The 14571-nt window shown below is 34.7% G+C and overlaps 1 protein-coding gene across 1 annotated transcript in view; it reads right to left on the bottom strand.

The window, feature by feature from the left end:
* Window positions 1-14141, bottom strand: part of LOC125649575 (sodium/calcium exchanger 2-like) — a 100484-nt gene extending 86343 nt beyond the window's left edge. Inside the window, exons 1-2 of the mRNA XM_048877204.2 lie at window positions 14034-14141; window positions 7584-7718 (exon numbers count right to left, since the gene is read on the bottom strand). The gene's annotated coding sequence lies outside the window, so the exon portion shown is untranslated. The remainder of the gene's footprint in view (window positions 1-7583; window positions 7719-14033) is intronic.
* Between the last annotated feature and the right edge of the window lie 430 nt (window positions 14142-14571).

Genomic DNA, 14571 nt, shown 5'->3' with positions numbered 1-14571 from the left:
AGTATTATATGTCATTTGCACTACTAACATGATTAATAAACATATAGAAACTCTTTATTGTCTTTATTCAATGTATAGCCAGTTATAGGCTATGGAATACCCCCTATTTTTTTCCCAGCTGGTATGAAATAGAATTGAATCAACTTAGCCAACAACAATATTTAAAAATAAAACCATGATTGTGCTGCAATGTCGTCTAGACTGACTGATAAGCAATCTGCTGAAATACAATATCATATTGTGATTTATAATAAAAGCTGAACAAAGCTATGTTCTAAGAATAATCATAATATATTATGATATGTAGTATATGCCCTCTTGAATAATATACATGAAATATAGATAAATATAGATAAACAGTATGAGTCGATGCACGCGCGCCAGGTTGCGACACAAAATTTTGGTCCAGTGTGAGCCCTGATCTTAAATAGTTCAGTAGATATTAAATAGGTAAGATTTTCATGAAAAGTAGGTAAAACTTCCAGGTCAAGGTCACAAACTACTGCATCACATGAAAGGTGTTTTCATAAAAAAAAATGTACATACAAAATATGAAACCCCTAGCTTAAATAGTTCAAGAGATATTTTTAAGAGTTTACCTATATATCAGCATATAACACTTTGATCCCCTATTGTTTGCCCCACCCTACCCCCAGAGACCATGAATTGCACAATCTTGAATCTGCTCTATGTAAGGAAGCTTTCATGTAAATTTGAACTTTTCAGGCCCGGTGGTTTTTGAGAAGATTTTCCCTGTATGCTTGAATGTAAAATTTTGATCCCCTATTGTGGCCCCACCCTACCTCTGGGGGCCATCATTTGAACAAACTTGAATCAGCACTATGTCAGGAAGCTTTTGTTTAAATGTTAACTTTTCTGGCCCAGTGGTTCTTGAGAAGAAAATTTTTAAAGATTTTCCCTACATGCTCGAATGTAAAACTTTGATCCCCTATTGTGGCCCCACCCTACCTCTGGAGGCCATGAATTTTACTATCTTGAATCTGCAATATATCAGGAAACTTTCATGTAAATGTAAATTTCTCTAGCCCAGTGGTTCTTGAAAAGAAAATTTTTCAAGATTTTACCTAATTATTAGCATGTTAAACATTGATCCCCTATTGTGGCCCCATCCTACCCCCGGGGACCATGATTTTTACAAACTTGATTTAAAGAAACTTGAATTTGCACTATCTCAGGAAGCTTTCATGTAAATGTAAACTTTCCTAGCCCAGTGGTTCTTGAGATTTTCAAATGACCCCACCCTATTTTTGCATTTTTGTGATTATCTCCACTTTGAAGGAACCATGGCCCTTCATTTGAACAAATGTGAATCCCCTTCACCTAGGCCTGCTTTGTGCAAAGTTTGATTGAAATTGGCATGCTGATTCTGGAGAAGATTTTTAAAATTTGTCAGTGATTTTAGCTATTATCTCCCTTTGAAGAATGGCATTGCCCTTCAATTGAACATTCTTGAATCCCCTTCACCCAAAGATGCTTTTTTGCCAAGTTTGGTTGAAATTGGCCCAGTGGTTCTGGAGAAGAAATCGAAAATGTGAAAAGTTTACAGACAGATGGACAGACAGACAACGTGTGATCAGATAAGCTCACTTGAGCTTTTAGCTCAGGTGAGCTAAAACTACATCAAACTCTAAGGTGCTTACAAGGGCAAAAATATTTAAAATTAATGCAATCATAATATAATTAGTACTTTCTATTTCATAAATGACTAAATGGAGTTGATGGTTTGTGACAGTGAATCATGATTGGTAGTCCTTTGATTGAATTTGAGAATGGGTCCTTGTCCACAAAAAGGGCTGAACAATGTAACTTTCTCCTTGGCTGATACTCAGACTAAACATCTAATTTCCCAGAGTACTGGCTACCTTTGAAACATCTGCTTTATAATCTGTAAGCTTGTGAAATCCTTTGTGACCTTGTACATCAAACTGATTGATATAACTAATTAAGTGTGGAAATCTTTCCTAAATGTTCAATGATGTTCTCCTTAGTTTGATGAAAAACTGTTCTTACTATCCCAATTCATCTCCAGATATCCATCCAGAGCATAAACATTGCTGTTTTTCCTCCCTGCACATTGATTCTTCAATGAGCAATAAAACATCCCCTTTATTGACCTGTCACAGTATTCTGATTCGGATCAATCAGCTGTGTACATCCAATAACACATTCAAGTTTGTTTTATCAAATATGGGCATCATACAGATCTTACTCCATCTGCTATGTCAATTGCCGTATCAAGTTTCTTGAGTAAAGCTGCAAGTTTGAAGATCAATACAATGTATAGTCAAATAAAATAAATGTGTCTTGACTTTGTGCTCATACACTTTGCCTTTGTAGTAGTTACAATTTACAGTGTTTCAGTCTCAGGCACTTTGTGTCTGTAGTAGATACAACATGCAGTGTTTCATAGTCCCATGTACTTTGTGTCTGTAGTAGAATTACACCATGCAGTGTTTCATAGTCCCATGTACTTTGTGTCTGTAGTAGAATTACACCATGCAGTGTTTCATCGTCCCATGTACTTTGTGTCTGTAGTAGAATTACACCATGCAGTGTTTCATAGTCCCATGTACTTTGTGTCTGTAGTAGAATTACACCATGCAGTGTTTCATAGTCCCATGTACTTTGTGTCTGTAGTAGAATTACACCATGCAGTGTTTCATAGTCCCATGTACTTTGTGTCTGTAGTAGAATTACACCATGCAGTGTTTCATAGTCTCATGTACTTTGTGTCTGTAGTAGATACACCATGCAGTGTTTCATAGTCTCAGGCATTTTGTGTCTCTGGTAGATACAACATGCAGTGTTTCATAGTCTCAGGCATTTTGTGTCTGTAGTAGATACACCATGTAGTGTTTCATAGTCCCATGTACTTTGTGTCTGTAGTAGAATTACACCATGCAGTGTTTCATAGTCCCATGTACTTTGTGTCTGTAGTAGAATTACACCATGCAGTGTTTCATAGTCCCATGTACTTTGTGTCTGTAGTAGAATTACACCATGCAGTGTTTCATAGTCTCATGTACTTTGTGTCTGTAGTAGAATTACACCATGCAGTGTTTCATAGTCTCAGGCATTTCCACTCTTCTAACAGAGGCACATGCAATGTCAAAAATGACATTTGAAATGACTGTTTTCATCAGAATCTATCCAATAGTTTTCATGGTGATTAAGGTCTTCTAAGGCCTCTCTTATACGTCATCTTTGTGGTAAAAAAAACAGTTTTACCTACTCTTTGGATTGAATCATTCATCCAAGATATCCTGTTATTAATTGTCACTTTCATCTCGAAATCCTTCAAATTATGAGAATCATATGCATGCGTTCAAACACATTCTGCTGCATCTAGCATCAAATATGGAATAATACAGTATTTCATATGCTTGGAATAAGTTTTTCACATAACATTTCTAGCTAGCATTCAACAGGTTCTGGAATTAATACATTGTTCCCGTCTTCTTGTGACCGCGATGTACTGTGAATTAAGGTAGTGATTGCATGGGTCATTGAAAATTAATGAATCTATGAATTTTTGTGATTTTTACATATTTTGTAGTTGACAGTAATTGTAACTCATTATGAAAGTATCAGATATGGTTTTCATGGAAATTGTGATGCTACGGTTGTCATAGTAAACCCTCTTGTCGACTTTCCGTAATAAATGGTACAGATATTTTAGATGGTATTTAAAAATTATACAAAAGGGGTAAGTGATACAAGTTTTATATCAAATTGAAGTTAAAGCCTTAAGGACGACAGACCTAATTCGAAATTTTGCACTTCTGTGCAGAAAGCCGCACACACCACTATTTACAGTCTCTGCGCATTGTGACGTCGCTGCAATTGTTTCATCACATTATGAACATGCGAAATTTATGAACTGAACTTGAGACTGTATATTTCTTTCATTATACTGTACAAGTAATATATCTTATTTTAATCCATATTTCATATAAATTCTTCAATAAAGTCAATTTATAGAATTTCCGTAACTTTTGTATCTGTTAATCCGTGACTTTAAAATATCTGTCCGTGATTCTTCCGTGTGTTATGTGTAATTTCTGGGATTCCGTAATCGTCCGTGTTTTTACAACCTCCCGCGCATATGCCGTGAATTAAATTGACTTAGATGCACAACGAAGTACAAAAAATGTATATACTCTTTTGTTATTAAAATTTTACTTCTGGATATAGTTTATATCATGAATATTCTTATTAATAGTAATTACTGCATTACTCTATAAACAACTGACGATTTACGGCATGCACCAGAAGCGTATTACTAAAAAACCGACGATAATTTTTATTTACAACCAACTGCGGAAAAGAGGGTAGAATTATATTTTGAAATGACTAAACCATATCAATCAACAACAACCGAAGAACAGAGGCAGGACAGGGGGGTAGTTTCTCTCTCGGCTGACAATAAACATGCCATCGCCCCTACCCATTGGATAGATATTTTATTATCATTATAGCAAAGCAGAATAATTCCTATTCCGACAACAAAGCAAATCGTTCCGTCATAATGTTGGGAACAGCTGTTATAGTTGTGACGTTGAATACGCCGCTGGGCTTTGTATTTGACGTCACAATACCGAATTGCGCGGAAAATCGATGCTGTCGTTGAATAGTTTGAAGACTATCATTCTAGTGCAGATCTTAGCACAGAACCGATCACACGGCAGAAATACATATATTTTGGTGAAAATAGTCGGCTTATCGTCATCTTTTGATACAGAGAAAAAAATACATTCAGGTAGAATAAGGCTTTAGTTACTCATGTCTGAGATTGCAATTGCCAATCAACATGCATGTACCACGTATTACATAAACATGTATATGCATTTACATTCAATACAAGTACAAGAAATGTCAGAATTCCTGTATTAAAATAAATTTATGCTACTCTTTAGCTTAACTTATAAAAATGTTTCAGGGAATAAAAGTCCATTTTGTTTCTGAGAGTGTTTATCTGAAAAATCTTATAAATGATGATGACACTTGAAGTACATGTTAAATCCTATCTTCAAACTGTCCGATAAGTCATGTACTTGGTCTCTTATCAATATAAAATATGTATGCTTTTATTCAAACATTTGAACTTTTTAAATTTATTTAGAATGGTTAAAGATTATGAAAATGAAAACAAAATGTGCACATTACATATACCTGTATACATAAATCCGTTGTCTTAGGCTGCATACTGAGCTCTATATCGGATTTATTGAATTTGTGACAGTTCATACATTTCATATTTTGACACCACCCCTGGAATATTATGCAATGACTCGGTGTTTACATATGATTTGTGAACTTTTTTCTAATTCATATGATTATTTAGTATAAAGGAAAAGCATGAAACTACAAGTAGAAAACCTATCCATTTCTTATTTAATGACATTTTCTTTGAAAACTGGCCAAAAATCGTCCTTTGACATGCTTCCCTGAAAAAGAAGTGTCGATGACCCATTCTTTTTTTCTTACAATTAGTAAGTTTATTGTCTTTTTAAAATCACTTTAATTTGGATTAAAACTCTATTGTAGAATTTTTTTAATTTTAACTTTTATATTGCACATTGGAAATTTACCTATATTTCCTTTGCAATTACGACTACTTCATAGCAAACTTTTGAAACGCCCCCCGCTGACAATCAAATACGATTTTCATTTGTTTTTTTCCATTGATTTTAAAGGGACTGGTTCACGTTGTTCGAAAGAAATGTTTTTCATTTTTGATGTTAAAAATTAAAAATATAGCTCATTCAATGTTGACAACCAAAATTTGGACCCTCTGAGTGCAAGGATAAGAGCAGTATCTTGGCTTTGATTCTGTGTTACGTAAACAAAGACTCGGGTCTTTTTATGTAAACAAACAAACCAGTGAAACGTTAATTTTGTAATTTAAAGCATCTTCATATTGTACAATCACAAATTTTAACTTTTAAATGATACATTTTACCTAAAGAATATTTGAGATGTGATATATAATAAACTTGGATGAATATCCATTTATTTTGAAAACCCCGGCCGGCCATAAACAATAACACACCTCAATTTTTGTTTTCAAAACAAATAATAAACTCTCTATAATGAGCTTCCGTTATGATGAATATAACCTTAATTTTTTAGTGAAACCTTCTAAACATATTAGACTGTATATTTTGATTATTTAAAGTGAAGAACAAAATTTGGAAGAAAATCTTGAATCGCGATCAGTCCCTTTAACTCATTAATGCATGCTTTACCTTATATCAAAATTTGAATAAAATCTCTATTGTAGAAACGAATTAGGTCCGTCACCCTTAAATAATATATAATTTGTATTAATATGTCCATTTGTTTTTATATGAAGTAGAAGCAGGGCTGCTTATGAGCAATTTCGCAATTTTCAGAAGGCAATTATTCACCAAAGTAGACATATTTTCACCCCCTGAGAAATAAATGACCAATGAATTTTTTTTATTTTCAAATATGTTTTAACATATGTTAGTAGGAATTTTTCCTGAAAGTATCAATATTGGTTTTCAGGTTTACTATGGCGCTATGAGCACTATAGTTACCCCCTCCCCCTCCTTACATAAATGCTGCAGGTGATAATTGCAATAAATATGCATCTTACATGCATTTATTTTAACTCATATTAAAACTATAAAAATGTTTTGATGTTTATTATTGAATTTATTCCACATAGAATGATAGTACTGTTGCTTTGGAGATGTTTTTATTACTTTCTGTTTGAAATTACTTGTATATATGCATGCTCTGGAAGTGTGTGTTAAAAACACAGGAAATATAACCCATCCGATGTAAACTGTGCATTGTGACGTCGATACCTACAACATCTTTATTTTTTTTTCTCCTCTCAAACCAAGCGATTATCAAACAACAACAAAACTTTCTTATTTTTTATATTATAAGAAATAACTGAACTAATTGAGAAAAAGATATTAACAGCAAGTGTTGCTTTTCAGAATACACACTTTGATTTCTCTTAACATCCACGCTGCATAGTAGCATTTTAGATTTATGTGCACTAATACTATATACATGTCATGAAATTCATTATATGTTATGATTTTAATAGGCCTAGTGGTTTGTGAATTAAATTTACGTGCTGTAAGACTGAAAATTAACGGGGGGGTGGGGGTGGGGGCTATATGTATCATGGAGACTTAGGGCCTAATGACTATTATTTAAATGATAATTAAAACATAAGGGATTTTTCATTTCTATTGTATTTTATTTGTATATTTCTAAACATATTTTCACTTTACCCTGTGTCTGGTTATGGCTGACAAGTCTTTGTTTCCATCATCTGTCATTATTACTGATGCTCAAGCGCTTGACATATTCCGGAATCGGAAACGAAAATAGTCTCTTTTTAGATACTACATGAATAAACCACGTGATGCCTTGCATTCACTACCTTAACTGGACTAGAATACAAAAATATAATGTCAAGTACATGTATAAAATCTTTTAAAATACAGGTATTACATGATATATATTCTTACACGCAAGTTAAAATTTTAATCAATTTTGTTATACATACTACCTACCTCCAAACAATTGATCATTTGGTCCCAGCTGTCTTCTAGTTTGGAAATGAAGCCTTTAAGGCTTTTCTTTTGCGGACCCTGCATTTGACATGGCATTTTATGCACTTCAAATGCATTCATCAGTTAATCTGTAAACTAAAGGTTTGACGATCTCTATTATAATTATTCCATTCACAACAATAAACCATCAGACTTAATTCTTACAAGCAATTAAAGCCCAAAAAGACATTTTCATATGTTAAAGCATCATAAAAGTTTGACCATTCAATGTCTCATAGTGTGCAAGATTAATATATTGTTGATTACACTATGTATTCCACCAGGTGCATCGACTGGCATACGTTTCATGATCCTAGACCCCAAAATATCCAATTTATGATCTGGACAAGAAATACATAATTGATGGATGAACATGCAGACATGTACGGACATTTTATATAGATGAGCATACAAAAATGTTTATGTGAGCAAGTCACATGCATATTATTCCGTAATTATTTTGTCCAGCTGTAGATACAATGATCAGAAAATAGATTGTGCAAGATCTAGTATATAACATGTAAACATTAAGAGTAATATTCAGTATTACATCATTTGTTGCCAGGTTGCAGGTAATTCATTTTAGTGTTTATTACAATCAATTCTGATAAAATGTCTGGATACCTATAAGTTGTACTCTATAGCTGTGAATGGAAACATGTGGCCTATGTTTGTTTACTTGTACCCCAGGCAGTATTACTGCATGAGTTTACATTTTCATTCAATCATAAATATTTACATTCACTGAATCTTTTCTCTTATATTTCTTTTGAAATTGACATTGCTTTCATCATAGACAATGAATACATATTTGTTGCAAACTAGTTCGATCTGGATTTTTAATACCACCTGGTCGCATAATCATTACCAGATATATGAAAAGTTGCCAAGGTCAACAGGTGTATTTTATCTTATCTGTTTTGACTGTGTGTCTTAGTTTTCGAGTACCATTTTGTGATGTTTTATTAAAAAAAATTTTTTTAAATTAAACAAGAGGCCCAGGGGCCTTATAGGTCACCTGAGTATCATGTAACAACCTTCCAATGTTTGAATTGGGTTTGTGTTTAAATATAAGAATTTTACTTTTGGATGGAAGAAACATTGAATAGCTATGTGGTCAGCCCCGCCTTTGCACCAGAACCCCTGACCCAGGGGCCATAAATTTCAGTTTTGAAAGAAGCATCCTTGATCATCATTATCATACTATTAGTTTGTCTACTTGATACCCAGCAGCAGAGGAGAAGATTTTCAAAAAAATAAAATGCATTTTCACTATATGATCAATAGGGCCCCACCCTAATATCAGAACCCCTGACCCAGGGGCCATGAATTTCACAATTTTGAAAGAGGCATCCTTGCTCATCATAACCATGCTATTGGTTTGTCTACTTAATACCCAAGGACAGAGAAGAAGATTTTCAAAGAAATAATGCATTTTCACTATATGAATTATAGAGCCCCACCCTAGCACCAGAACCCCTGATCCAGGGGCCATGAATTTCACAATTTTTAACAAGAGGTACTGTGAGCAATGCTCACTATGAATACCCCCCGCTTACCCCAATCTCCCAAATGGTGTTGGTAATAGGTATAAACTACCTCTTTTCTGAGTGTTGCTACTTCGATGTCCAGTGCGCATGACCTTTGACCTTTTGACCCCAAAATCGATAGGGAACATCTTCATCCCATGGGTAGTCCATATGTATGATATGGTGACTGTAGGTGGAAAGGATAACGCTTTAGAGCCCGGAAACCATATTGCTACTTCAATGTCCAGTGCGCATGACCTTTGACCTTTTGACCCCAAAATCAATATGGATCATCTTCATCCCATGGGTAGTCCATATGTATGATATGGTGACTGTAGGTGGAAAGGATAACGTTTTAGAGCCCGGAAACCATATTGCTACTTCAATGTCCAGTGTGCTTGACCTTTGACCTTTTGACCCCAAAATCGATAGGGAACATCTTCATCCCATGGAAACCATTGCGTCTACAGACGGACGGACGGACAGACGGACAACCCGATTCCAGTATAAAGAGGCATCCTTGCTCATCATTACCATGCTATTAGTTTGTCTACTTAATACCCAGAGACAGAGAAGAAGATTTTCAAAGAATTTCTACATTTTCACTATATGACCAATAGAGCCCCACCCTAACACAAGAACCCCTGCCCCAGGGGCCATGAATTTCACAATTTTGGTAGAGGGCTCAACGCTCATTATAATTATGCCCACAGTTTGGCTTCTTGATGTCCAGGAGTAAAGAAGATTTTTTAAAATTACACTCATTTTGATGGTTTTTGCCCCACCCCTCAGGCCCCAGGGGGGCAGGGACCACGAATTTCACAATTTTTGTTCCCCTCCACCCACAGATGCTATATGCCAAAATTGGTTGAAATTGGTTCAGGGGTTTCAGAGAAGAAGCTGAAATGTTCAAATGTTAACGTACGACGCACGACGAACGACGACGGACAAAAACAGATAGCAATAGGTCACCTGAATAATTCAGGTGACCTAAAAATTCTTATGTTTTTATGTATTATAACTGAGACATTATATGCTGTGTGTGCGTGTGTTTATTATGTTCCCCAAACAAAGTTTGGGAACATATTGTTTTTACTCTGTTTCTTATTATTATTATTATTATTTTTATTATTCTTTTTCTCCGGTACTTTTTTGTCCGGTAGTGTTCTCAAAAACTACAAAAGGGATCGATATGAAACTTTCCAGGATAATAGTATAGCGTTTGTAGATGTGCATAGTGATAGTCATTTTGTCTTCACGTGCATGCACGCGCGCGCACGTGCACTGCAATTTTGGTACAAAAAATGGAAAATCAGAATATTAAAGGGATCGATATGAAACCTAAATAGGATGATAGTATATCATTTGTAGATATGAAAAATGATAGTTATTTTGTCTTCACGCGCACGCATACGCGTGCACGTGCATTACAAAATTTGTACACTAACTTTGGAATCAGTTTAACTTTTTTGTTGTTCATTGAAATGGCTTGATATTCATATCATAGGTAGATATTGAGACCCTTAACTGATTTTCATGGTCAAAATTACCAATTTGCACGCGCATGCACGTGCGCTTCATTTTGATTGGATAGTACTAAAACGTCTGTAACTATCTTATTTACGAAGCGAATGAGATGATATTCACAGCATATGTAGAAAATACGTGTATCTATATATTGGTGTAATAAAAAGGGCCAACTAACACGCGCATGCGCGTGCAATGTTTTTCAAATGTTCAGTTTTTAAAGGACAATAACGTTTTTGTTTTTCATCAAATTCTATTGATATTAATGGTTTAGATGTGTCTTGGTACTCCTTACAAATTGCTGTGGTTAGAATTACTGCTCAGCACGTGCATGCACGTGTGCTGAATTCTGATTGGACGATTTTAAAATCGCTATAACTTCCTTATATTTGGTGGAAACGTTATGAAATTCACACTGTGGGTATATGATACACATGCCTGTTGAACGACATCAACAAAAATTCGGAATCATACACGCGTGCGCGTGTATGCGCGTGCAACGCTTTCTTTCATTTTTTTTGGTACTGAAATGACCATACTGAACGTAGTACATGTAATTAAAGGCTAAAATAAAATGATTTTTTGCTATAGATTCACAAGGACATCGCTTTTTAATTGGGGGAGGTTTGGGGAACATATGTAACGGTCCCCGTTACAATTAGAACTAGTTTCATTATTATTATTATTTTAATACACCCTGAAACTGACGTTTATTCTTATCTAGCATATTTAGGGTATCTTGTGTTTTCATGTTTTATATGTACAATCAGGATAGGTACAGCTACGGACTGTTTACATGTGATAACGCCTTTTATATCATTGCTTTTTAATGTTTTATTTATTTTCTATGTATTATGTGTATAACATTCTGTTGTAAGGTATATATGCATTGTAAAGCACCTTTGAGCGTACACAGTGTATGAAAAGGGTGCTATATATTATTATTATTTAAAGTAACGAAATTGTCAACAATACGATATTTCAGTACTTAAATGTAAAACACGGACCCCTGGACACACCAGAGGTTGGATCAGGTGCCTAGGAGGAGTAAGCATCCCCTGTCGACCGGTCACACCCGCCGTGAGCCCTATATACTGTTCAGGTAAACGGAGTTATCCGCAGTCAAAATCAGTGTGCCAAGAACGGTTTAACAATCGGTATGAAACACATCAGTCAGCATTTGACCCAATGATAGGTTGTATTGACGAACTAGATAGTTATAACGACCATATAATTTGTGAAATGCTGACTTCAGTCGAGACTGTTGAAACCCCTGTACCATCAATTTGTTTGTCAGTAGATTACCTCGATTTAAAAACTGACTATACGCAGAACAAGCTCTTGCATATCGAATCAGTTGAGATATATGAACACCATATACAGGTGATAATGGAATATTGCTACATGAAGTTCACGATGGAGAAGCTGAAATCATCCCGTTTGTCATGCAGTTGAGTTGTCAATTTACCGTTAATGTATACTTTTAATAAAATATCTAAGTATGAAGCAGAAGTGAACGACTCTGTGGTGTCCTTTATTTCAAGCTCACAGGGATATATCAAATCGACATTGTTAATAGACAAAATGTCATCGATATATCGAAATGTCGAATTGAAGGCCACAGCGAGATATTTTTTCATCTCACGTAGAAGATTTTGAATAAATTCTGCTTCATATGAATATAGAAACAGGTCAACTAACAAAGAAGCACAATTCGTGCCCATGGGAATTCCAACAGACTGTTGGAAGACCTGATCACCAAAGACCACGAAAATATTGTCAATGAGGAACTCTAGCATATTTTTTTTTATTTCAACTTCAGAGTACTTGTGCGTGGAATCAGAGTGGTGTTTAACAAAGTAAGTTTTTGAATGACTGATCACTAGATATGAATATTTCCGTTGTCCATTTTTGTTGAAGAAGCAACTGTCTATGATGTCAAAGAGTCTAGTCTTTAATGTAAAACTTATACGGTACCAATTTTGATGCACCAGATGCGCATTTCGACAAATAATGTCTCTTCAGTGATGCTCAACCGAAATGTTTGAAATCCTAAATAACAATGAAGGTTTAGAGCTATTATAAGGAAAAACAGTGTGCCAAAAAAGTGGAGTCAAATTCGTCTAAGGATAAGAGCTATGCGTGAGGGAGATAATCCTTAATTTTGAAATGAATTTCTGAATTTTATAACAGCAATTAAATATACATCCGTATTTTCAAGCTAGTAACAAAGTACTTAGCTACTGGGCTGTAGAGACCCTCGGGGACTAACAGTCCACCAGCAGAGGCCTCGACCCAGGGGTCATAATGTAAATCTAGTTTATATATTTTTTAAAATACATAGAAATATATTGTAAATATGAACAATAAAATATTTTCTTTGTTGTTTAATTGGTTGATGAAGGTTACAGCAATCATTGCAGGAAAAATTTACGCAACCCGATCTTCGAATCATCACCCGAAAAAACAACAAAGAGAGCATTTTATTGTTTAATATATTTTGTGCTGAATAATCATATAGATTAGGTTATTCTTCATTCATAAGATAAGTATACCCTATGCATGTTGTTGTTTACTTATTGATACTTTTAATTTTCTATATCTAATTCTTTAATGTAGTAACTAGGTATACACTATAGCTTACATCCAAGGTGTATTTTGAACATTATTGTTCACAGTTTATGATATTGTCAGAAAACATTACTCAAAATAGGTAAAATAATGCATTTTGAGGATGGAATCCCCCCTTTGAAACCCAAAATTAATGGTAGAACTCCCCCTCCCCTTTCAAAAATCCCTGGATCCGCCCCTGATTGCATTTGTACACACATGAACATCAGTCAAAACATGAGATAACCCATGATCCTGTGGAAAATGTATGTAATGCAGATCTAGTCATAATTTTTCTGTTGAAATAAATGCTTTTTATTAAGTAAACTTCATATCAAATAAGAACAGAGGTTCCTGAATTTGTTCCATGTATGCGTCCTTTGATAATCATATACTGTGATGTTAAATACATGTCATTATATACCGAGTAGTCATGACTGTCAGGTCGAGTAAATATGTCTCGTTTACACTATATACAATCTGTGATAATCAGCTGAGTTGTCCACTTAACAAGATTATGTTAACTCAAACTTGTTACATTTAACAAACAAATCTGAGAGTACAATAATTGTGTTCAGTTAAGAAGATAATTGTCCTTATCTAGGAATTGTCATTTCATATTATTGTTGGTTCCTACCATGCACTTTTCTTTTAGTTGGAGTCAATGGAAACTCGTGAACTGTCTTCTTCCTGTTTGGTGAAAATCTTACTTCAGTTTTCAAAAATAAAGTTGCATTAGACAAACCTCAACAAAAAAATCCTTCCTCTGCAATTTCACCATCTTTCATTGGCACATGTTTCTGGATTAGGTCTCTCAATAATTGAATGCCATCTGAAATTCATTGCAGTCCAACAATCCAATGGACTTGGTCATACTGCAAATGTCAAAAATTAAATGAAGATTTAATGGTTATTAATTGCCGACTTTAGGTCCTATGCTATAGTAGTCATTGACCATAGTCCAAAAGGCATACCTTCTAGTGAGAAATGAATTGGCCAATCAACCGTTGAGGCATTTGAAATGGTGACCGTCAAAGATCCCATAGGATACTTAAGATGGCACCCCTTGTGAGGTCCCCCAACCATAACCAATCAAATGCCCCATTTAGTCCATTAGAAAATAGCAACTGGTCGTAACCAATCATTTCATTTCTAAAGATACTTGCCTTTAGGTCTGACCACAATAGCATCACTTTTGAAAAAAAAATTGCTTGAGGCAAGGTCCACAATTATATCTCAGATACAGAAATTTTCTGAACTTCAATTTTATTTCCTACAAATAT

This window comes from Ostrea edulis, chromosome 5, assembly GCF_947568905.1.
Source record: "Ostrea edulis chromosome 5, xbOstEdul1.1, whole genome shotgun sequence".
NCBI classification, from domain to species: Eukaryota; Metazoa; Mollusca; class Bivalvia; order Ostreida; family Ostreidae; genus Ostrea; species Ostrea edulis.
Note: the sequence above shows the minus strand (reverse complement) of the source record. Positions and strands in the feature narration are given on the sequence as shown.